Source organism: Lactuca virosa, chromosome 1 (genome assembly GCF_052849685.1).
Source record: "Lactuca virosa cultivar CGN04683 chromosome 1, Lactuca_virosa_CGN04683_v6, whole genome shotgun sequence".
Taxonomy (NCBI): domain Eukaryota; kingdom Viridiplantae; phylum Streptophyta; class Magnoliopsida; order Asterales; family Asteraceae; genus Lactuca; species Lactuca virosa.
The window spans coordinates 261,477,111-261,495,485 of record NC_136426.1 but is presented as its reverse complement, the minus strand read 5'-3'; the positions used below and the strand labels follow the sequence as shown (position 1 = coordinate 261,495,485).

The 18,375-nt window shown below is 47.4% G+C and overlaps 53 non-coding genes across 53 annotated transcripts; all 53 read right to left on the bottom strand.

Moving 5' to 3' along the window:
* Positions 1-112: 112 nt before the first annotated feature.
* LOC145145940 (5S ribosomal RNA) lies at positions 113-231 on the bottom strand. Its single transcript, XR_013726890.1, has one exon. It is a non-coding gene; the product is annotated as a 5S ribosomal RNA (ribosomal RNA).
* A 228-nt stretch (positions 232-459) lies between these two features.
* LOC145154467 (5S ribosomal RNA) lies at positions 460-578 on the bottom strand. The gene has a single exon (XR_013734939.1). It is a non-coding gene; the product is annotated as a 5S ribosomal RNA (ribosomal RNA).
* A 229-nt stretch (positions 579-807) lies between these two features.
* LOC145155764 (5S ribosomal RNA) lies at positions 808-926 on the bottom strand. The gene has a single exon (XR_013736193.1). It is a non-coding gene; the product is annotated as a 5S ribosomal RNA (ribosomal RNA).
* A 213-nt stretch (positions 927-1,139) lies between these two features.
* On the bottom strand, positions 1,140-1,258 carry LOC145145068 (5S ribosomal RNA). Its single transcript, XR_013726059.1, has one exon. It is a non-coding gene; the product is annotated as a 5S ribosomal RNA (ribosomal RNA).
* Positions 1,259-1,478: 220 nt separating this feature from the next.
* Positions 1,479-1,597, bottom strand: LOC145148283 (5S ribosomal RNA). The gene has a single exon (XR_013729174.1). It is a non-coding gene; the product is annotated as a 5S ribosomal RNA (ribosomal RNA).
* A 227-nt stretch (positions 1,598-1,824) lies between these two features.
* On the bottom strand, positions 1,825-1,943 carry LOC145154456 (5S ribosomal RNA). Its single transcript, XR_013734928.1, has one exon. It is a non-coding gene; the product is annotated as a 5S ribosomal RNA (ribosomal RNA).
* Positions 1,944-2,172: 229 nt separating this feature from the next.
* Positions 2,173-2,291, bottom strand: LOC145137064 (5S ribosomal RNA). The gene has a single exon (XR_013720850.1). It is a non-coding gene; the product is annotated as a 5S ribosomal RNA (ribosomal RNA).
* A 228-nt stretch (positions 2,292-2,519) lies between these two features.
* Positions 2,520-2,637, bottom strand: LOC145144312 (5S ribosomal RNA). The gene has a single exon (XR_013725325.1). It is a non-coding gene; the product is annotated as a 5S ribosomal RNA (ribosomal RNA).
* Positions 2,638-2,865: 228 nt separating this feature from the next.
* On the bottom strand, positions 2,866-2,984 carry LOC145155856 (5S ribosomal RNA). Its single transcript, XR_013736284.1, has one exon. It is a non-coding gene; the product is annotated as a 5S ribosomal RNA (ribosomal RNA).
* Positions 2,985-3,197: 213 nt separating this feature from the next.
* On the bottom strand, positions 3,198-3,316 carry LOC145154445 (5S ribosomal RNA). The gene has a single exon (XR_013734917.1). It is a non-coding gene; the product is annotated as a 5S ribosomal RNA (ribosomal RNA).
* Positions 3,317-3,548: 232 nt separating this feature from the next.
* On the bottom strand, positions 3,549-3,667 carry LOC145155080 (5S ribosomal RNA). Its single transcript, XR_013735539.1, has one exon. It is a non-coding gene; the product is annotated as a 5S ribosomal RNA (ribosomal RNA).
* Positions 3,668-3,898: 231 nt separating this feature from the next.
* Positions 3,899-4,017, bottom strand: LOC145153965 (5S ribosomal RNA). Its single transcript, XR_013734454.1, has one exon. It is a non-coding gene; the product is annotated as a 5S ribosomal RNA (ribosomal RNA).
* A 229-nt stretch (positions 4,018-4,246) lies between these two features.
* Positions 4,247-4,365, bottom strand: LOC145137058 (5S ribosomal RNA). Its single transcript, XR_013720849.1, has one exon. It is a non-coding gene; the product is annotated as a 5S ribosomal RNA (ribosomal RNA).
* Positions 4,366-4,593: 228 nt separating this feature from the next.
* Positions 4,594-4,711, bottom strand: LOC145144311 (5S ribosomal RNA). The gene has a single exon (XR_013725323.1). It is a non-coding gene; the product is annotated as a 5S ribosomal RNA (ribosomal RNA).
* Positions 4,712-4,940: 229 nt separating this feature from the next.
* Positions 4,941-5,059, bottom strand: LOC145142473 (5S ribosomal RNA). Its single transcript, XR_013723530.1, has one exon. It is a non-coding gene; the product is annotated as a 5S ribosomal RNA (ribosomal RNA).
* A 222-nt stretch (positions 5,060-5,281) lies between these two features.
* LOC145154434 (5S ribosomal RNA) lies at positions 5,282-5,400 on the bottom strand. Its single transcript, XR_013734905.1, has one exon. It is a non-coding gene; the product is annotated as a 5S ribosomal RNA (ribosomal RNA).
* Positions 5,401-5,630: 230 nt separating this feature from the next.
* LOC145154563 (5S ribosomal RNA) lies at positions 5,631-5,749 on the bottom strand. Its single transcript, XR_013735034.1, has one exon. It is a non-coding gene; the product is annotated as a 5S ribosomal RNA (ribosomal RNA).
* Positions 5,750-5,978: 229 nt separating this feature from the next.
* Positions 5,979-6,097, bottom strand: LOC145148387 (5S ribosomal RNA). Its single transcript, XR_013729274.1, has one exon. It is a non-coding gene; the product is annotated as a 5S ribosomal RNA (ribosomal RNA).
* Positions 6,098-6,326: 229 nt separating this feature from the next.
* Positions 6,327-6,445, bottom strand: LOC145138552 (5S ribosomal RNA). Its single transcript, XR_013721592.1, has one exon. It is a non-coding gene; the product is annotated as a 5S ribosomal RNA (ribosomal RNA).
* Positions 6,446-6,672: 227 nt separating this feature from the next.
* LOC145154421 (5S ribosomal RNA) lies at positions 6,673-6,791 on the bottom strand. The gene has a single exon (XR_013734893.1). It is a non-coding gene; the product is annotated as a 5S ribosomal RNA (ribosomal RNA).
* Positions 6,792-7,023: 232 nt separating this feature from the next.
* LOC145137055 (5S ribosomal RNA) lies at positions 7,024-7,142 on the bottom strand. The gene has a single exon (XR_013720846.1). It is a non-coding gene; the product is annotated as a 5S ribosomal RNA (ribosomal RNA).
* A 228-nt stretch (positions 7,143-7,370) lies between these two features.
* Positions 7,371-7,488, bottom strand: LOC145144310 (5S ribosomal RNA). The gene has a single exon (XR_013725322.1). It is a non-coding gene; the product is annotated as a 5S ribosomal RNA (ribosomal RNA).
* A 228-nt stretch (positions 7,489-7,716) lies between these two features.
* On the bottom strand, positions 7,717-7,835 carry LOC145155855 (5S ribosomal RNA). Its single transcript, XR_013736283.1, has one exon. It is a non-coding gene; the product is annotated as a 5S ribosomal RNA (ribosomal RNA).
* A 212-nt stretch (positions 7,836-8,047) lies between these two features.
* Positions 8,048-8,166, bottom strand: LOC145154409 (5S ribosomal RNA). The gene has a single exon (XR_013734882.1). It is a non-coding gene; the product is annotated as a 5S ribosomal RNA (ribosomal RNA).
* Positions 8,167-8,398: 232 nt separating this feature from the next.
* Positions 8,399-8,517, bottom strand: LOC145155079 (5S ribosomal RNA). Its single transcript, XR_013735538.1, has one exon. It is a non-coding gene; the product is annotated as a 5S ribosomal RNA (ribosomal RNA).
* Positions 8,518-8,748: 231 nt separating this feature from the next.
* On the bottom strand, positions 8,749-8,867 carry LOC145153964 (5S ribosomal RNA). Its single transcript, XR_013734453.1, has one exon. It is a non-coding gene; the product is annotated as a 5S ribosomal RNA (ribosomal RNA).
* Positions 8,868-9,096: 229 nt separating this feature from the next.
* LOC145137048 (5S ribosomal RNA) lies at positions 9,097-9,215 on the bottom strand. The gene has a single exon (XR_013720839.1). It is a non-coding gene; the product is annotated as a 5S ribosomal RNA (ribosomal RNA).
* A 228-nt stretch (positions 9,216-9,443) lies between these two features.
* Positions 9,444-9,561, bottom strand: LOC145144309 (5S ribosomal RNA). Its single transcript, XR_013725321.1, has one exon. It is a non-coding gene; the product is annotated as a 5S ribosomal RNA (ribosomal RNA).
* A 229-nt stretch (positions 9,562-9,790) lies between these two features.
* On the bottom strand, positions 9,791-9,909 carry LOC145142462 (5S ribosomal RNA). Its single transcript, XR_013723520.1, has one exon. It is a non-coding gene; the product is annotated as a 5S ribosomal RNA (ribosomal RNA).
* Positions 9,910-10,131: 222 nt separating this feature from the next.
* Positions 10,132-10,250, bottom strand: LOC145154109 (5S ribosomal RNA). The gene has a single exon (XR_013734591.1). It is a non-coding gene; the product is annotated as a 5S ribosomal RNA (ribosomal RNA).
* Positions 10,251-10,480: 230 nt separating this feature from the next.
* Positions 10,481-10,599, bottom strand: LOC145154562 (5S ribosomal RNA). Its single transcript, XR_013735033.1, has one exon. It is a non-coding gene; the product is annotated as a 5S ribosomal RNA (ribosomal RNA).
* Positions 10,600-10,828: 229 nt separating this feature from the next.
* On the bottom strand, positions 10,829-10,947 carry LOC145138545 (5S ribosomal RNA). Its single transcript, XR_013721588.1, has one exon. It is a non-coding gene; the product is annotated as a 5S ribosomal RNA (ribosomal RNA).
* Positions 10,948-11,174: 227 nt separating this feature from the next.
* On the bottom strand, positions 11,175-11,293 carry LOC145154397 (5S ribosomal RNA). The gene has a single exon (XR_013734871.1). It is a non-coding gene; the product is annotated as a 5S ribosomal RNA (ribosomal RNA).
* A 232-nt stretch (positions 11,294-11,525) lies between these two features.
* LOC145137045 (5S ribosomal RNA) lies at positions 11,526-11,644 on the bottom strand. Its single transcript, XR_013720838.1, has one exon. It is a non-coding gene; the product is annotated as a 5S ribosomal RNA (ribosomal RNA).
* A 228-nt stretch (positions 11,645-11,872) lies between these two features.
* LOC145144307 (5S ribosomal RNA) lies at positions 11,873-11,990 on the bottom strand. The gene has a single exon (XR_013725319.1). It is a non-coding gene; the product is annotated as a 5S ribosomal RNA (ribosomal RNA).
* A 225-nt stretch (positions 11,991-12,215) lies between these two features.
* LOC145155854 (5S ribosomal RNA) lies at positions 12,216-12,334 on the bottom strand. Its single transcript, XR_013736282.1, has one exon. It is a non-coding gene; the product is annotated as a 5S ribosomal RNA (ribosomal RNA).
* A 220-nt stretch (positions 12,335-12,554) lies between these two features.
* Positions 12,555-12,673, bottom strand: LOC145154386 (5S ribosomal RNA). Its single transcript, XR_013734860.1, has one exon. It is a non-coding gene; the product is annotated as a 5S ribosomal RNA (ribosomal RNA).
* Positions 12,674-12,904: 231 nt separating this feature from the next.
* LOC145155077 (5S ribosomal RNA) lies at positions 12,905-13,023 on the bottom strand. The gene has a single exon (XR_013735536.1). It is a non-coding gene; the product is annotated as a 5S ribosomal RNA (ribosomal RNA).
* A 231-nt stretch (positions 13,024-13,254) lies between these two features.
* LOC145154375 (5S ribosomal RNA) lies at positions 13,255-13,373 on the bottom strand. The gene has a single exon (XR_013734849.1). It is a non-coding gene; the product is annotated as a 5S ribosomal RNA (ribosomal RNA).
* A 229-nt stretch (positions 13,374-13,602) lies between these two features.
* LOC145145590 (5S ribosomal RNA) lies at positions 13,603-13,721 on the bottom strand. Its single transcript, XR_013726555.1, has one exon. It is a non-coding gene; the product is annotated as a 5S ribosomal RNA (ribosomal RNA).
* Positions 13,722-13,949: 228 nt separating this feature from the next.
* Positions 13,950-14,067, bottom strand: LOC145148009 (5S ribosomal RNA). Its single transcript, XR_013728907.1, has one exon. It is a non-coding gene; the product is annotated as a 5S ribosomal RNA (ribosomal RNA).
* A 225-nt stretch (positions 14,068-14,292) lies between these two features.
* On the bottom strand, positions 14,293-14,411 carry LOC145148368 (5S ribosomal RNA). The gene has a single exon (XR_013729255.1). It is a non-coding gene; the product is annotated as a 5S ribosomal RNA (ribosomal RNA).
* A 220-nt stretch (positions 14,412-14,631) lies between these two features.
* LOC145145474 (5S ribosomal RNA) lies at positions 14,632-14,750 on the bottom strand. The gene has a single exon (XR_013726446.1). It is a non-coding gene; the product is annotated as a 5S ribosomal RNA (ribosomal RNA).
* Positions 14,751-14,981: 231 nt separating this feature from the next.
* On the bottom strand, positions 14,982-15,100 carry LOC145155075 (5S ribosomal RNA). Its single transcript, XR_013735535.1, has one exon. It is a non-coding gene; the product is annotated as a 5S ribosomal RNA (ribosomal RNA).
* Positions 15,101-15,332: 232 nt separating this feature from the next.
* On the bottom strand, positions 15,333-15,451 carry LOC145154362 (5S ribosomal RNA). The gene has a single exon (XR_013734837.1). It is a non-coding gene; the product is annotated as a 5S ribosomal RNA (ribosomal RNA).
* A 229-nt stretch (positions 15,452-15,680) lies between these two features.
* Positions 15,681-15,799, bottom strand: LOC145145589 (5S ribosomal RNA). The gene has a single exon (XR_013726554.1). It is a non-coding gene; the product is annotated as a 5S ribosomal RNA (ribosomal RNA).
* Positions 15,800-16,027: 228 nt separating this feature from the next.
* On the bottom strand, positions 16,028-16,145 carry LOC145148008 (5S ribosomal RNA). Its single transcript, XR_013728906.1, has one exon. It is a non-coding gene; the product is annotated as a 5S ribosomal RNA (ribosomal RNA).
* Positions 16,146-16,370: 225 nt separating this feature from the next.
* Positions 16,371-16,489, bottom strand: LOC145148367 (5S ribosomal RNA). Its single transcript, XR_013729254.1, has one exon. It is a non-coding gene; the product is annotated as a 5S ribosomal RNA (ribosomal RNA).
* Positions 16,490-16,709: 220 nt separating this feature from the next.
* Positions 16,710-16,828, bottom strand: LOC145145473 (5S ribosomal RNA). The gene has a single exon (XR_013726445.1). It is a non-coding gene; the product is annotated as a 5S ribosomal RNA (ribosomal RNA).
* A 231-nt stretch (positions 16,829-17,059) lies between these two features.
* On the bottom strand, positions 17,060-17,178 carry LOC145155074 (5S ribosomal RNA). The gene has a single exon (XR_013735534.1). It is a non-coding gene; the product is annotated as a 5S ribosomal RNA (ribosomal RNA).
* Positions 17,179-17,408: 230 nt separating this feature from the next.
* Positions 17,409-17,527, bottom strand: LOC145154351 (5S ribosomal RNA). Its single transcript, XR_013734826.1, has one exon. It is a non-coding gene; the product is annotated as a 5S ribosomal RNA (ribosomal RNA).
* A 232-nt stretch (positions 17,528-17,759) lies between these two features.
* LOC145148366 (5S ribosomal RNA) lies at positions 17,760-17,878 on the bottom strand. Its single transcript, XR_013729253.1, has one exon. It is a non-coding gene; the product is annotated as a 5S ribosomal RNA (ribosomal RNA).
* Positions 17,879-18,098: 220 nt separating this feature from the next.
* LOC145145472 (5S ribosomal RNA) lies at positions 18,099-18,217 on the bottom strand. Its single transcript, XR_013726444.1, has one exon. It is a non-coding gene; the product is annotated as a 5S ribosomal RNA (ribosomal RNA).
* Between the last annotated feature and the right edge of the window lie 158 nt (positions 18,218-18,375).

Sequence of the window (18,375 nt, the reverse complement as noted above, 5' to 3'; positions counted from 1 at the left end):
ATACGAAAACCATCAACCATGAAGCGGAGGCCACCCGAGCATAGAAATAGCAAGAAAGAAAAAAAAACCGCACGTAAAATCTAAAAAAAACGCAAACGGACAACGAAAAAGGGAGGTGCAACATGAGGACTTCCCAGGGGGTCACCCATCCTAGTACTACTCTCGCCCAAGCACGCTTAACTGCGGAGTTCTGATGGGATCCGGTGCATTAGTGCTGGTATGATCGCACCCGAAATACTATCCATGCTTATTGCTTGTATGTCTTAAAAGACGCAGAACCTCCTTTGTTTTCGTACGCGAGGCGTGGAACCCACGTGACCGATCGGCTCCGTTCCAAAAATACGAAAACCATCAACCATGAAGCGGAGGCCACCCGAGCATAGAAATAGCAAAAAAGAAAAAAAAACAAAAAAAACCGCACGTAAAATCTAAAAAAACGCAAACGGACAACGAAAAAGGGGGGTGCAACACGAGGACTTCCCAGGGGGTCACCCATCCTAGTACTACTCTCGCCCAAGCACGCTTAACTGCGGAGTTCTGATGGGATCCGGTGCATTAGTGCTGGTATGATCGCACCCGAAATACTATCCATGCTTATTGCTTTTATGTCTTAAAAGACGCAGAACCTCTTTTGTTTTCGTACGCGAGGCGTGGAACCCACGTGACCGATCGGCTCCGTTCCAAAAATACGAAAACCATCAACCATGAAGCGGAGGCCACCCGAGCATAGAAATAGCAAGAAAGAAAAAAAAACAAAAAAAAACCGCACGTAAAATCTAAAAAAACGCAAACGGACAACGAAAAAGGGGGGTGCAACACGAGGACTTCCCAGGGGGTCACCCATCCTAGTACTACTCTCACCCAAGCACGCTTAACTGCGGAGTTCTGATGGGATCCGGTGCATTAGTGCTGGTATGATCGCACCCGAAATACTATCCATGCTTAATGCTTTTATGTCTTAAAAGACGCAGAACCTCCTTTGTTTTCGTACGCGAGGCGTGGAACCCACGTGACCGATCGGCTCCGTTCCAAAAATACGAAAACCATCAACCATGAAGCGGAGGCCACCCGAGCATAGAAATAGCAAGAAAGAAAAAAAAACAAAAAAAAACGCAAACGGGCAACGAAAAAGGGGGGGGGGGGTGCAACACGAGGACTTCCCAGGGGGTCACCCATCCTAGTACTACTCTCGCCCAAGCACGCTTAACTGCGGAGTTCTGATGGAATCCGGTGCATTAGTGCTGGTATGATAGCACCCGAAATACTATCCATGCTTATTGCTTTTATGTCTTAAAAGACGCAGAACCTCCTTTGTTTTCGTACGCGAGGCGTGGGACCCACGTGACCGATCGGCTCCGTTCCAAAAATACGAAAACCATCAACCATGAAGCGGAGGCCACCCGAGCATAGAAATAGCAAGAAAGAAAAAAAAACCGCACGTAAAATCTAAAAAAAACGCAAACGGACAACGAAAAAGGGAGGTGCAACATGAGGACTTCCCAGGGGGTCACCCATCCTAGTACTACTCTCGCCCAAGCACGCTTAACTGCGGAGTTCTGATGGGATCCGATGCATTAGTGCTGGTATGATCGCACCCGAAATACTATCCATGCTTATTGCTTGTATGTCTTAAATGACACAGAACCTCGTTTGTTTTCGTACGCGAGGCGTGGGACCCACGTGACCGATCGGCTCCGTTCCAAAAATACGAAGACCATGAACCATGAAACGGAGGCCACCCGAGCATAGAAATAGCAAGAAAAAAAAAACAAAAAAAAACCGCACGTAAAATCTAAAAAAACGCAAACGGACAACGAAAAAACGGGGGTGCAACACGAGGACTTCCCAGGGGGTCACCCATCCTAGTACTACTCTCGCCCAAGCACGCTTAACTGCGGAGTTCTGATGGGATCCGGTGCATTAGTGCTGGTATGATCGCACCCGAAATACTATCCATGCTTATTGCTTTTATGTCTTAAAAGACGCAGAACCTCCTTTGTTTTCGTACGCGAGGCGTGGAACCCACGTGACCGATCGGCTCCGTTCCAAAAATACGAAAACCATCAACCATGAAGCGGAGGCCACCCGAGCATAGAAATAGCAAGAAAGAAAAAAAAACAAAAAAAAACCGCACGTAAAATCTAAAAAAACGCAAACGGACAACGAAAAAGGGGGGTGCAACACGAGGACTTCCCAGGGGGTCACCCATCCTAGTACTACTCTCGCCCAAGCACGCTTAACTGCGGAGTTCTGATGGGATCCGGTGCATTAGTGCTGGTATGATCGCACCGGAAATACTATCCATGCTTATTGCTTGTATGTCTTAAAAGACGCAGAACCTCCTTTGTTTTCGTACGCGATGCGTGGGACCCACGTGACCGATCAGCTCCGTTCCAAAAATACGAAGACCATCAACCATGAAGCGGAGGCCACCCGAGCATAGAAATAGCAAGAAAGAAAAAAAAACAAAACAAAACCGCACGTAAAATCTAAAAAAACGTAAACGGACAACGAAAAAGGGGGTGCAACACGAGGATTTCCCAGGGGTCACCCATCCTAGTACTACTCTCGCCCAAGCACGCTTAACTGCGGAGTTCTGATGGGATCCGGTGCATTAGTGCTGGTATGATCGCACCCGAAATACTATCCATGCTTATTGCTTTTATGTCTTAAAAGACGCAGAACCTCCTTTGTTTTCGTACGCGAAGCGTGGGACCCACGTGACCGATCGGCTCCGTTCCAAAAATACGAAAACCATCAACCATGAAGCGGTGGCCACCCGAGCATAGAAATAGCAAGAAAGAAAACAAAAAAAACCGCACGTAAAATCTAAAAAAACGCAAACGGGCAACGAAAAAGGGGAGGGGGGTGCAACACGAGGACTTCCCAGGGGGTCACCCATCCTAGTACTACTCTCGCCCAAGCACGCTTAACTGCGGAGTTCTGATGGGATCCGGTGCATTAGTGCTGGTATGATAGCACCCGAAATACTATCCATGCTTATTGATTTTATGTCTTAAAAGACGCAGAACCTCCTTTGTTTTCGTACGCGAGGCGTGGGACCCACGTGACCGATCGGCTCCGTTCCAAAAATACGAAAACCATCAACCATGAAGCGGAGGCCACCCGAGCATAGAAATAGCAAGAAAGAAAAAAAAACAAAAAAAAACGCAAACGGGCAACGAAAAAGGGGGGGGGGGGTGCAACACGAGGACTTCCCAGGGGGTCACCCATCCTAGTACTACTCTCGCCCAAGCACGCTTAACTGCGGAGTTCTGATGGGATCCGGTGCATTAGTGCTGGTATGATCGCACCCGAAATACTATCCATGCTTATTGATTTTATGTCTTAAAAGACGCAGAACCTCCTTTGTTTTCGTACGCGAGGCGTGGGACCCACGTGACCGATCGGCTCCGTTCCAAAAATACGAAAACCATCAACCATGAAGCGGAGGCCACCCGAGCATAGAAATAGCAAGAAAGAAAAAAAAACAAAAAAAAAAACCGCACGTAAAATCTAAAAAAACGCAAACGGACAACGAAAAAAGGGGGGTGCAACACGAGGACTTCCCAGGGGGTCACCCATCCTAGTACTACTCTCGCCCAAGCACGCTTAACTGCAGAGTTCTGATGGGATCCGGTGCATTAGTGCTGGTATGATCGCACCCGAAATACTATCCATGCTTAATGCTTTTATGTCTTAAAAGACGCAGAACCTCCTTTGTTTTCGTACGCGAGGCGTGGAACCCACGTGACCGATCGGCTCCGTTCCAAAAATACGAAAACCATCAACCATGAAGCGGAGGCCACCCGAGCATAGAAATAGCAAGAAAGAAAAAAAAAAACAAAAAAAAACTGCACGTAAAATCTAAAAAAACGCAAACGGACAACGAAAAATGGGGGTGCAACACGAGGACTTCCCAGGGGGTCACCCATCCTAGTACTACTCTCGCCCAAGCACGCTTAACTGCGGAGTTCTGATGGGATCCGGTGCATTAGTGCTGGTATGATCACACCCGAAATACTATCCATGCTTATTGCTTTTATGTCTTAAAAGACGCAGAACCTCCTTTGTTTTCGTACGCGAGGCGTGGAACCCACGTGACCGATCGGCTCCGTTCCAAAAATACGAAAACCATCAACCATGAAGCGGAGGCCACCCGAGCATAGAAATAGCAAGAAAGAAAAAAAAACAAAAAAAAACCGCACGTAAAATCTAAAAAAACGCAAACGGACAACGAAAAAGGGGGGTGCAACACGAGGACTTCCCAGGGGGTCACCCATCCTAGTACTACTCTCGCCCAAGCACGCTTAACTGCGGAGTTCTGATGGGATCCGGTGCATTAGTGCTGGTATGATCGCACCGGAAATACTATCCATGCTTATTGCTTGTATGTCTTAAAAGACGCAGAACCTCCTTTGTTTTCGTACGCGATGCGTGGGACCCACGTGACCGATCAGCTCCGTTCCAAAAATACGAAGACCATCAACCATGAAGCGGAGGCCACCCGAGCATAGAAATAGCAAGAAAGAAAAAAAAACAAAACAAAACCGCACGTAAAATCTAAAAAAACGTAAACGGACAACGAAAAAGGGGGTGCAACACGAGGATTTCCCAGGGGTCACCCATCCTAGTACTACTCTCGCCCAAGCACGCTTAACTGCGGAGTTCTGATGGGATCCGGTGCATTAGTGCTGGTATGATCGCACCCGAAATACTATCCATGCTTATTGCTTTTATGTCTTAAAAGACGCAGAACCTCCTTTGTTTTCGTACGCGAAGCGTGGGACCCACGTGACCGATCGGCTCCGTTCCAAAAATACGAAAACCATCAACCATGAAGCGGTGGCCACCCGAGCATAGAAATAGCAAGAAAGAAAACAAAAAAAACCGCACGTAAAATCTAAAAAAACGCAAACGGGCAACGAAAAAGGGGGGGGGGGGTGCAACACGAGGACTTCCCAGGGGGTCACCCATCCTAGTACTACTCTCGCCCAAGCACGCTTAACTGCGGAGTTCTGATGGGATCCGGTGCATTAGTGCTGGTATGATAACACCCGAAATACTATCCATGCTTATTGCTTTTATATATCTTAAAAGACACAGAACCTCCTTTGTTTTCGTACGCGAGACGTGGGACCCACGTGACCGATCGGCTCCGTTCCAAAAATACGAAAACCATCAACCATGAAGCGGAGGCCACCCGAGCATAGAAATAGCAAGAAAGAAAAAAAAAACCGCACGTAAAATCTAAAAAAACGCAAACGGACAACAAAAAAGGGGGGTGCAACACGAGGACTTCCCAGGGGGTCACCCATCCTAGTACTACTCTCGCCCAAGCACGCTTAACTGCGGAGTTCTGATGGGATCCGGTGCATTAGTGCTGGTATGATCGCACCCGAAATACTATCCATGCTTATTGATTTTATGTCTTAAAAGACGCAGAACCTCCTTTGTTTTCGTACGCGAGGCGTGGGACCCACGTGACCGATCGGCTCCGTTCCAAAAATACGAAAACCATCAACCATGAAGCGGAGGCCACCCGAGCATAGAAATAGCAAAAAGAAAAAAAAACAAAAAAAAAACCGCACGTAAAATCTAAAAAAACGCAAACGGAAAACGAAAAAAGGGGGGTGCAACACGAGGACTTCCCAGGGGGTCACCCATCCTAGTACTACTCTCGCCCAAGCACGCTTAACTGCGGAGTTCTGATGGGATCCAGTGCATTAGTGCTGGTATGATCGCACCCGAAATACTATCCATGCTTATTGCTTGTATGTCTTAAAAGACGCAGAACCTCCTTTGTTTTCGTACGCGAGGCGTGGGACCCACGTGACCGATCGGCTCCGTTCCAAAAATACGAAGACCATGAACCATGAAACGAAGGCCACCCGAGCATAGAAATAGTAAGAAAGAAAAAAAAACAAAAAAAAACCGCACGTAAAATCTAAAAAAACGCAAACGGACAACGAAAAAGGGGGGTGCAACACGAGGACTTCCTAGGGGGTCACCCATCCTAGTACTACTCTCGCCCAAGCACGCTTAACTGCGGAGTTGTGATGGGATCCGGTGCATTAGTGCTGGTATGATCGCACCCGAAATACTATCCATGCTTATTGCTTGTATGTCTTAAAAGACGCAGAACCTCCTTTGTTTTCGTACACGAGGCGTGGGACCCACGTGACCGATCAGCTCCGTTCCAAAAATACGAAGACCATCAACCATGAAGCGGAGGCCACCCGATCATAGAAATAGCAAGAAAGAAAAAAAAACAAAAAAAAACCGCACGTAAAATCTAAAAAAACGCAAACGGACAACGAAAAAGGGGGGTGCAACACGAGGACTTCCCATGGGGTCACCCATCCTAGTACTACTCTCGCCCAAGCACGCTTAACTGCGGAGTTCTGATGGGATCCGATGCATTAGTGCTGGTATGATCGCACCCGAAATACTGTCCATGCTTATTGCTTGTATGTCTTAAAAGACACAGAACCTCCTTTGTTTTCGTACGCGAGGCGTGGGACCCACGTGACCGATCGGCTCCGTTCCAAAAATACGAAGACCATGAACCATGAAACGGAGGCCACCCGAGCATAGAAATAGCAAGAAAAAAAAACAAAAAAAAAACCGCACGTAAAATATAAAAAAACGCAAACGGACAACGAAAAAACAGGGGTGCAACACGAGGACTTCCCAGGGGGTCACCCATCCTAGTACTACTCTCGCCCAAGCACGCTTAACTGCGGAGTTCTGATGGGATCCGGTGCATTAGTGCTGGTATGATCGCACCCGAAATACTATCTATGCTTATTGCTTTTATGTCTTAAAAGACGCAGAACCTCCTTTGTTTTCGTACGCGAGGCGTGGAACCCACGTGACCGATCGGCTCCGTTCCAAAAATACGAAAACCATCAACCATGAAGCGGAGGCCACCCGAACATAGAAATAGCAAGAAAGAAAAAAAAAACAAAAAAAAAACCGCACGTAAAATCTAAAAAAACGCAAACGGACAACGAAAAAAGGGGGGTGCAACACGAGGACTTCCCAGGGGGTCACCCATCCTAGTACTACTCTCGCCCAAGCACGCTTAACTGCGGAGTTCTGATGGGATCCGGTGCATTAGTGCTGGTATGATCGCACCGGAAATACTATCCATGCTTATTGCTTGTATGTCTTAAAAGACGCAGAACCTCCTTTGTTTTCGTACGCGATGCGTGGGACCCACGTGACCGATCAGCTCCGTTCCAAAAATACGAAGACCATCAACCATGAAGCGGAGGCCACCCGAGCATAGAAATAGCAAGAAAGAAAAAAAAACAAAACAAAACCGCACGTAAAATCTAAAAAAACGTAAACGGACAACGAAAAAGGGGGTGCAACACGAGGATTTCCCAGGGGTCACCCATCCTAGTACTACTCTCGCCCAAGCACGCTTAACTGCGGAGTTCTGATGGGATCCGGTGCATTAGTGCTGGTATGATCGCACCCGAAATACTATCCATGCTTATTGCTTTTATGTCTTAAAAGACGCAGAACCTCCTTTGTTTTCGTACGCGAAGCGTGGGACCCACGTGACCGATCGGCTCCGTTCCAAAAATACGAAAACCATCAACCATGAAGCGGTGGCCACCCGAGCATAGAAATAGCAAGAAAGAAAACAAAAAAAACCGCACGTAAAATCTAAAAAAACGCAAACGGGCAACGAAAAAGGGGAGGGGGGTGCAACACGAGGACTTCCCAGGGGGTCACCCATCCTAGTACTACTCTCGCCCAAGCACGCTTAACTGCGGAGTTCTGATGGGATCCGGTGCATTAGTGCTGGTATGATAGCACCCGAAATACTATCCATGCTTATTGATTTTATGTCTTAAAAGACGCAGAACCTCCTTTGTTTTCGTACGCGAGGCGTGGGACCCACGTGACCGATCGGCTCCGTTCCAAAAATACGAAAACCATCAACCATGAAGCGGAGGCCACCCGAGCATAGAAATAGCAAGAAAGAAAAAAAAACAAAAAAAAACGCAAACGGGCAACGAAAAAGGGGGGGGGGGTGCAACACGAGGACTTCCCAGGGGGTCACCCATCCTAGTACTACTCTCGCCCAAGCACGCTTAACTGCGGAGTTCTGATGGGATCCGGTGCATTAGTGCTGGTATGATCGCACCCGAAATACTATCCATGCTTATTGATTTTATGTCTTAAAAGACGCAGAACCTCCTTTGTTTTCGTACGCGAGGCGTGGGACCCACGTGACCGATCGGCTCCGTTCCAAAAATACGAAAACCATCAACCATGAAGCGGAGGCCACCCGAGCATAGAAATAGCAAGAAAGAAAAAAAAACAAAAAAAAAAACCGCACGTAAAATCTAAAAAAACGCAAACGGACAACGAAAAAAGGGGGGTGCAACACGAGGACTTCCCAGGGGGTCACCCATCCTAGTACTACTCTCGCCCAAGCACGCTTAACTGCAGAGTTCTGATGGGATCCGGTGCATTAGTGCTGGTATGATCGCACCCGAAATACTATCCATGCTTAATGCTTTTATGTCTTAAAAGACGCAGAACCTCCTTTGTTTTCGTACGCGAGGCGTGGAACCCACGTGACCGATCGGCTCCGTTCCAAAAATACGAAAACCATCAACCATGAAGCGGAGGCCACCCGAGCATAGAAATAGCAAGAAAGAAAAAAAAAAACAAAAAAAAACTGCACGTAAAATCTAAAAAAACGCAAACGGACAACGAAAAATGGGGGTGCAACACGAGGACTTCCCAGGGGGTCACCCATCCTAGTACTACTCTCGCCCAAGCACGCTTAACTGCGGAGTTCTGATGGGATCCGGTGCATTAGTGCTGGTATGATCACACCCGAAATACTATCCATGCTTATTGCTTTTATGTCTTAAAAGACGCAGAACCTCCTTTGTTTTCGTACGCGAGGCGTGGAACCCACGTGACCGATCGGCTCCGTTCCAAAAATACGAAAACCATCAACCATGAAGCGGAGGCCACCCGAGCATAGAAATAGCAAGAAAGAAAAAAAAACAAAAAAAAACCGCACGTAAAATCTAAAAAAACGCAAACGGACAACGAAAAAGGGGGGTGCAACACGAGGACTTCCCAGGGGGTCACCCATCCTAGTACTACTCTCGCCCAAGCACGCTTAACTGCGGAGTTCTGATGGGATCCGGTGCATTAGTGCTGGTATGATCGCACCGGAAATACTATCCATGCTTATTGCTTGTATGTCTTAAAAGACGCAGAACCTCCTTTGTTTTCGTACGCGATGCGTGGGACCCACGTGACCGATCAGCTCCGTTCCAAAAATACGAAGACCATCAACCATGAAGCGGAGGCCACCCGAGCATAGAAATAGCAAGAAAGAAAAAAAAACAAAACAAAACCGCACGTAAAATCTAAAAAAACGTAAACGGACAACGAAAAAGGGGGTGCAACACGAGGATTTCCCAGGGGTCACCCATCCTAGTACTACTCTCGCCCAAGCACGCTTAACTGCGGAGTTCTGATGGGATCCGGTGCATTAGTGCTGGTATGATCGCACCCGAAATACTATCCATGCTTATTGCTTTTATGTCTTAAAAGACGCAGAACCTCCTTTGTTTTCGTACGCGAAGCGTGGGACCCACGTGACCGATCGGCTCCGTTCCAAAAATACGAAAACCATCAACCATGAAGCGGTGGCCACCCGAGCATAGAAATAGCAAGAAAGAAAACAAAAAAAACCGCACGTAAAATCTAAAAAAACGCAAACGGGCAACGAAAAAGGGGGGGGGGGGTGCAACACGAGGACTTCCCAGGGGGTCACCCATCCTAGTACTACTCTCGCCCAAGCACGCTTAACTGCGGAGTTCTGATGGGATCCGGTGCATTAGTGCTGGTATGATAACACCCGAAATACTATCCATGCTTATTGCTTTTATATATCTTAAAAGACACAGAACCTCCTTTGTTTTCGTACGCGAGACGTGGGACCCACGTGACCGATCGGCTCCGTTCCAAAAATACGAAAACCATCAACCATGAAGCGGAGGCCACCCGAGCATAGAAATAGCAAGAAAGAAAAAAAAAACCGCACGTAAAATCTAAAAAAACGCAAACGGACAACAAAAAAGGGGGGTGCAACACGAGGACTTCCCAGGGGGTCACCCATCCGAGTACTACTCTCGCCCAAGCACGCTTAACTGCGGAGTTCTGATGGGATCCGGTGCATTAGTGCTGGTATGATCGCACCCGAAATACTATCCATGCTTATTGATTTTATGTCTTAAAAGACGCAGAACCTCCTTTGTTTTCGTACGCGAGGCGTGGGACCCACGTGACCGATCGGCTCCGTTCCAAAAATACGAAAACCATCAACCATGAAGCGGAGGCCACCCGAGCATAGAAATAGCAAAAAGAAAAAAAAACAAAAAAAAAACCGCACGTAAAATCTAAAAAAACGCAAACGGAAAACGAAAAAAGGGGGGTGCAACACGAGGACTTCCCAGGGGGTCACCCATCCTAGTACTACTCTCGCCCAAGCACGCTTAACTGCGGAGTTCTGATGGGATCCAGTGCATTAGTGCTGGTATGATCGCACCCGAAATACTATCCATGCTTATTGCTTGTATGTCTTAAAAGACGCAGAACCTCCTTTGTTTTCGTACGCGAGGCGTGGGACCCACGTGACCGATCGGCTCCGTTCCAAAAATACGAAGACCATGAACCATGAAACGAAGGCCACCCGATCATAGAAATAGCAAGAAAGAAAAAAAAACAAAAAAAAACCGCACGTAAAATCTAAAAAAACGCAAACGGACAACGAAAAAGGGGGGTGCAACACGAGGACTTCCCATGGGGTCACCCATCCTAGTACTACTCTCGCCCAAGCACGCTTAACTGCGGAGTTCTGATGGGATCCGATGCATTAGTGCTGGTATGATCGCACCCGAAATACTGTCCATGCTTATTGCTTGTATGTCTTAAAAGACACAGAACCTCCTTTGTTTTCGTACGCGAGGCGTGGGACCCACGTGACCGATCGGCTCCGTTCCAAAAATACGAAGACCATGAACCATGAAACGGAGGCCACCCGAGCATAGAAATAGCAAGAAAAAAAAACAAAAAAAAAACCGCACGTAAAATATAAAAAAACGCAAACGGACAACGAAAAAACAGGGGTGCAACACGAGGACTTCCCAGGGGGTCACCCATCCTAGTACTACTCTCGCCCAAGCACGCTTAACTGCGGAGTTCTGATGGGATCCGGTGCATTAGTGCTGGTATGATCGCACCCGAAATACTATCTATGCTTATTGCTTTTATGTCTTAAAAGACGCAGAACCTCCTTTGTTTTCGTACGCGAGGCGTGGAACCCACGTGACCGATCGGCTCCGTTCCAAAAATACGAAAACCATCAACCATGAAGCGGAGGCCACCCGAACATAGAAATAGCAAGAAAGAAAAAAAAAACAAAAAAAAAACCGCACGTAAAATCTAAAAAAACGCAAACGGACAACGAAAAAAGGGGGGTGCAACACGAGGACTTCCCAGGGGGTCACCCATCCTAGTACTACTCTCGCCCAAGCACGCTTAACTGCGGAGTTCTGATGGGATCCGGTGCATTAGTGCTGGTATGATCGCACCGGAAATACTATCCATGCTTATTGCTTGTATGTCTTAAAAGACGCAGAACCTCCTTTGTTTTCGTACGCGATGCGTGGGACCCACGTGACCGATCAGCTCCGTTCCAAAAATACGAAGACCATCAACCATGAAGCGGAGGCCACCCGAGCATAGAAATAGCAAGAAAGAAAAAAAAACAAAACAAAACCGCACGTAAAATCTAAAAAAACGTAAACGGACAACGAAAAAGGGGGTGCAACACGAGGATTTCCCAGGGGTCACCCATCCTAGTACTACTCTCGCCCAAGCACGCTTAACTGCGGAGTTCTGATGGGATCCGGTGCATTAGTGCTGGTATGATCGCACCCGAAATACTATCCATGCTTATTGCTTTTATGTCTTAAAAGACGCAGAACCTCCTTTGTTTTCGTACGCGAAGCGTGGGACCCACGTGACCGATCGGCTCCGTTCCAAAAATACGAAAACCATCAACCATGAAGCGGTGGCCACCCGAGCATAGAAATAGCAAGAAAGAAAACAAAAAAAACCGCACGTAAAATCTAAAAAAACGCAAACGGGCAACGAAAAAGGGGGGGGTGCAACACGAGGACTTCCCAGGGGGTCACCCATCCTAGTACTACTCTCGCCCAAGCACGCTTAACTGCGGAGTTCTGATGGGATCCGGTGCATTAGTGCTGGTATGATAGCACCCGAAATACTATCCATGCTTATTGCTTTTATGTCTTAAAAGACGCAGAACCTCCTTTGTTTTCGTACGCGAGGCGTGGGACCCACGTGACCGATCGGCTCCGTTCCAAAAATACGAAAACCATCAACCATGAAGCGGAGGCCACCCGAGCATAGAAATAGCAAGAAAGAAAAAAAAAACCGCACGTAAAATCTAAAAAAACGCAAACGGACAACAAAAAAGGGGGGTGCAACACGAGGACTTCCCAGGGGGTCACCCATCCTAGTACTACTCTCGCCCAAGCACGCTTAACTGCGGAGTTCTGATGGGATCCGGTGCATTAGTGCTGGTATGATCGCACCCGAAATACTATCCATGCTTATTGATTTTATGTCTTAAAAGACGCAGTACCTCCTTTGTTTTCGTACGCGAGGCGTGGGACCCACGTGACCGATCGGCTCCGTTCCAAAAATACGAAAACCATCAACCATGAAGCGGAGGCCACCCGAGCATAGAAATAGCAAGAAAGAAAAAAAAACAAAAAAAAAACCGCACGTAAAATCTAAAAAAACGCAAACGGACAACGAAAAAAGGGGGGTGCAACACGAGGACTTCCCAGGGGGTCACCCATCCTAGTACTACTCTCGCCCAAGCACGCTTAACTGCAGAGTTCTGATGGGATCCGGTGCATTAGTGCTGGTATGATCGCACCCGAAATACTATCCATGCTTAATGCTTTTATGTCTTAAAAGACGCAGAACCTCCTTTGTTTTCGTACGCGAGGCGTGGAACCCACGTGACCGATCGGCTCCGTTCCAAAAATACGAAAACCATCAACCATGAAGCGGAGGCCACCCGAGCATAGAAATAGCAAGAAAGAAAAAAAAAAACAAAAAAAAACTGCACGTAAAATCTAAAAAAACGCAAACGGACAACGAAAAATGGGGGTGCAACACGAGGACTTCCCAGGGGGTCACCCATCCTAGTACTACTCTCGCCCAAGCACGCTTAACTGCGGAGTTCTGATGGGATCCGGTGCATTAGTGCTGGTATGATCGCACCCGAAATACTATCCATGCTTATTGCTTTTATGTCTTAAAAGACGCAGAACCTCCTTTGTTTTCGTACGCGAGGCGTGGAACCCACGTGACCGATCGGCTCCGTTCCAAAAATACGAAAACCATCAACCATGAAGCGGAGGCCACCCGAGCATAGAAATAGCAAGAAAGAAAAAAAAACAAAAAAAAACCGCACGTAAAATCTAAAAAAACGCAAACGGACAACAAAAAAGGGGGGTGCAACACGAGGACTTCCCAGGGGGTCACCCATCCTAGTACTACTCTCGCCCAAGCACGCTTAACTGCGGAGTTCTGATGGGATCCGGTGCATTAGTGCTGGTATGATCGCAACGGAAATACTATCCATGCTTAGTGCTTGTATGTCTTAAAAGACGCAGAACCTCCTTTGTTTTCGTACGCGATGCGTGGGACCCACGTGACCGATCAGCTCCGTTCCAAAAATACGAAGACCATCAACCATGAAGCGGAGGCCACCCGAGCATAGAAATAGCAAGAAAGAAAAAAAAACAAAACAAAACCGCACGTAAAATCTAAAAAAACGTAAACGGATAACGAAAAAGGGGGTGCAACACGAGGATTTCCCAGGGGTCACCCATCCTAGTACTACTCTCGCCCAAGCACGCTTAATTGCGGAGTTCTGATGGGATCCGGTGCATTAGTGCTGGTATGATCGCACCCGAAATACTATCCATGCTTATTGCTTTTATGTCTTAAAAGACGCAGAACCTCCTTTGTTTTCGTACGCGAAGCGTGGGACCCACGTGACCGATCGGCTCCGTTCCAAAAATACGAAAACCATCAACCATGAAGCGGTGGCCACCCGAGCATAGAAATAGCAAGAAAGAAAACAAAAAAAACCGCACGTAAAATCTAAAAAAACGCAAACGGGCAACGAAAAAGGGGGGGGTGCAACACGAGGACTTCCCAGGGGGTCACCCATCCTAGTACTACTCTCGCCCAAGCACGCTTAACTGCGGAGTTATGATGGGATCCGGTGCATTAGTGCTGGTATGATAGCACCCGAAATACTATCCATGCTTATTGCTTTTATGTCTTAAAAGACGCAGAACCTCCTTTGTTTTCGTACGCGAGGCGTGGGACCCACGTGACCGATCGGCTCCGTTCCAAAAATACGAAAACCATCAACCATGAAGCGGAGGCCACCCGAGCATAGAAATAGCAAGAAAGAAAAAAAAAACCGCACGTAAAATCTAAAAAAACGCAAACGGACAACAAAAAAGGGGGGTGCAACACGAGGACTTCCCAGGGGGTCACCCATCCTAGTACTACTCTCGCCCAAGCACGCTTAACTGCGGAGTTCTGATGGGATACGGTGCATTAGTGCTGGTATGATCGCACCCGAAATACTATCCATGCTTATTGATTTTATGTCTTAAAAGACGCAGTACCTCCTTTGTTTTCGTACGCGAGGCGTGGGACCCACGTGACCGATCGGCTCCGTTCCAAAAATACGAAAACCATCAACCATGAAGCGGAGGCCACCCGAGCATAGAAATAGCAAGAAAGAAAAAAAAACAAAAAAAAAACCGCATGTAAAATCTAAAAAAACGCAAACGGACAACGAAAAAAGGGGGGTGCAACACGAGGACTTCCCAGGGGGTCACCCATCCTAGTACTACTCTCGCCCAAGCACGCTTAACTGCAGAGTTCTGATGGGATCCGGTGCATTAGTGCTGGTATGATCGCACCCGAAATACTATCCATGCTTAATGCTTTTATGTCTTAAAAGACGCAGAACCTCCTTTGTTTTCGTACGCGAGGCGTGGAACCCACGTGACCGATCGGCTCCGTTCCAAAAATACGAAAACCATCAACCATGAAGCGGAGGCCACCCGAGCATAGAAATAGCAAGAAAGAAAAAAAAAAAACAAAAAAAAACTGCACGTAAAATCTAAAAAAACGCAAACGGACAACGAAAAATGGGGGTGCAACACGAGGACTTCCCAGGGGGTCACCCATCCTAGTACTACTCTCGCCCAAGCACGCTTAACTGCGGAGTTCTGATGGGATCCGGTGCATTAGTGCTGGTATGATCGCACCCGAAATACTATCCATGCTTATTGCTTTTATGTCTTAAAAGACGCAGAACCTCCTTTGTTTTCGTACGCGAGGCGTGGAACCCACGTGACCGATCGGCTCCGTTCCAAAAATACGAAAACCATCAACCATGAAGCGGAGGCCACCCGAGCATAGAAATAGCAAGAAAGAAAAAAAAACAAAAAAAAACCGCACGTAAAATCTAAAAAAACGCAAACGGACAACAAAAAAGGGGGGTGCAACACGAGGACTTCCCAGGGGGTCACCCATCCTAGTACTACTCTCGCCCAAGCACGCTTAACTGCGGAGTTCTGATGGGATCCGGTGCATTAGTGCTGGTATGATCGCAACGGAAATACTATCCATGCTTAGTGCTTGTATGTCTTAAAAGACGCAGAACCTCCTTTGTTTTCGTACGCGATGCGTGGGACCCACGTGACCGATCAGCTCCGTTCCAAAAATACGAAGACCATCAACCATGAAGCGGAGGCCACCCGAGCATAGAAATAGCAAGAAAGAAAAAAAAACAAAACAAAACCGCACGTAAAATCTAAAAAAACGTAAACGGATAACGAAAAAGGGGGTGCAACACGAGGATTTCCCAGGGGTCACCCATCCTAGTACTACTCTCGCCCAAGCACGCTTAATTGCGGAGTTCTGATGGGATCCGGTGCATTAGTGCTGGTATGATCGCACCCGAAATACTATCCATGCTTATTGCTTTTATGTCTTAAAAGACGCAGAACCTCCTTTGTTTTCGTACGCGAAGCGTGGGACCCACGTGACCGATCGGCTCCGTTCCAAAAATACGAAAACCATCAACCATGAAGCGGTGGCCACCCGAGCATAGAAATAGCAAGAAAGAAAACAAAAAAAACCGCACGTAAAATCTAAAAAAACGCAAACGGGCAACGAAAAAGGGGGGGGTGCAACACGAGGACTTCCCAGGGGGTCACCCATCCTAGTACTACTCTCGCCCAAGCACGCTTAACTGCGGAGTTATGATGGGATCCGGTGCATTAGTGCTGGTATGATAGCACCCGAAATACTATCCATGCTTATTGCTTTTATGTCTTAAAAGACGCAGAACCTCCTTTGTTTTCGTACGCGAGGCGTGGGACCCACGTGACCGATCGGCTCCGTTCCAAAAATACGAAAACCATCAACCATGAAGCGGAGGCCACCCGAGCATAGAAATAGCAAGAAAGAAAAAAAAAACCGCACGTAAAATCTAAAAAAACGCAAACGGACAACAAAAAAGGGGGGTGCAACACGAGGACTTCCCAGGGGGTCACCCATCCTAGTACTACTCTCGCCCAAGCACGCTTAACTGCGGAGTTCTGATGGGATACGGTGCATTAGTGCTGGTATGATCGCACCCGAAATACTATCCATGCTTATTGATTTTATGTCTTAAAAGACGCAGTACCTCCTTTGTTTTCGTACGCGAGGCGTGGGACCCACGTGACCGATCGGCTCCGTTCCAAAAATACGAAAACCATCAACCATGAAGCGGAGGCCACCCGAGCATAGAAATAGCAAGAAAGAAAAAAAAACAAAAAAAAAACCGCATGTAAAATCTAAAAAAACGCAAACGGACAACGAAAAAAGGGGGGTGCAACACGAGGACTTCCCAGGGGGTCACCCATCCTAGTACTACTCTCGCCCAAGCACGCTTAACTGCAGAGTTCTGATGGGATCCGGTGCATTAGTGCTGGTATGATCGCACCCGAAATACTATCCATGCTTAATGCTTTTATGTCTTAAAAGACGCAGAACCTCCTTTGTTTTCGTACGCGAGGCGTGGAACCCACGTGACCGATCGGCTCCGTTCCAAAAATACGAAAACCATCAACCATGAAGCGGAGGCCACCCGAGCATAGAAATAGCAAGAAAGAAAAAAAAAACAAAAAAAAACTGCACGTAAAATCTAAAAAAACGCAAACGGACAACGAAAAATGGGGGTGCAACACGAGGACTTCCCAGGGGGTCACCCATCCTAGTACTACTCTCGCCCAAGCACGCTTAACTGCGGAGTTCTGATGGGATCCGGTGCATTAGTGCTGGTATGATCGCACCCGAAATACTATCCATGCTTATTGCTTTTATGTCTTAAAAGACGCAGAACCTCCTTTGTTTTCGTACGCGAGGCGTGGAACCCACGTGACCGATCGGCTCCGTTCCAAAAATACGAAAACCATCAACCATGAAGCGGAGGCCACCCGAGCATAGAAATAGCAAGAAAGAAAAAAAAAAACAAAAAAAAACCGCACGTAAAATCTAAAAAAACGCAAACGGACAACGAAAAAAGGGGGGTGCAACACGAGGACTTCCCAGGGGGTCACCCATCCTAGTACTACTCTCGCCCAAGCACGCTTAACTGCGGAGTTATGATGGGATCCGGTGCATTAGTGCTGGTATGATAGCACCCGAAATACTATCCATGCTTATTGCTTTTATGTCTTAAAAGACGCAGAACCTCCTTTGTTTTCGTACGCGAGGCGTGGGACCCACGTGACCGATCGGCTCCGTTCCAAAAATACGAAAACCATCAACCATGAAGCGGAGGCCACCCGAGCATAGAAATAGCAAGAAAGAAAAAAAAAACCGCACGTAAAATCTAAAAAAACGCAAACGGACAACAAAAAAGGGGGGTGCAACACGAGGACTTCCCAGGGGGTCACCCATCCTAGTACTACTCTCGCCCAAGCACGCTTAACTGCGGAGTTCTGATGGGATACGGTGCATTAGTGCTGGTATGATCGCACCCGAAATACTATCCATGCTTATTGATTTTATGTCTTAAAAGACGCAGTACCTCCTTTGTTTTCGTACGCGAGGCGTGGGACCCACGTGACCGATCGGCTCCGTTCCAAAAATACGAAAACCATCAACCATGAAGCGGAGGCCACCCGAGCATAGAAATAG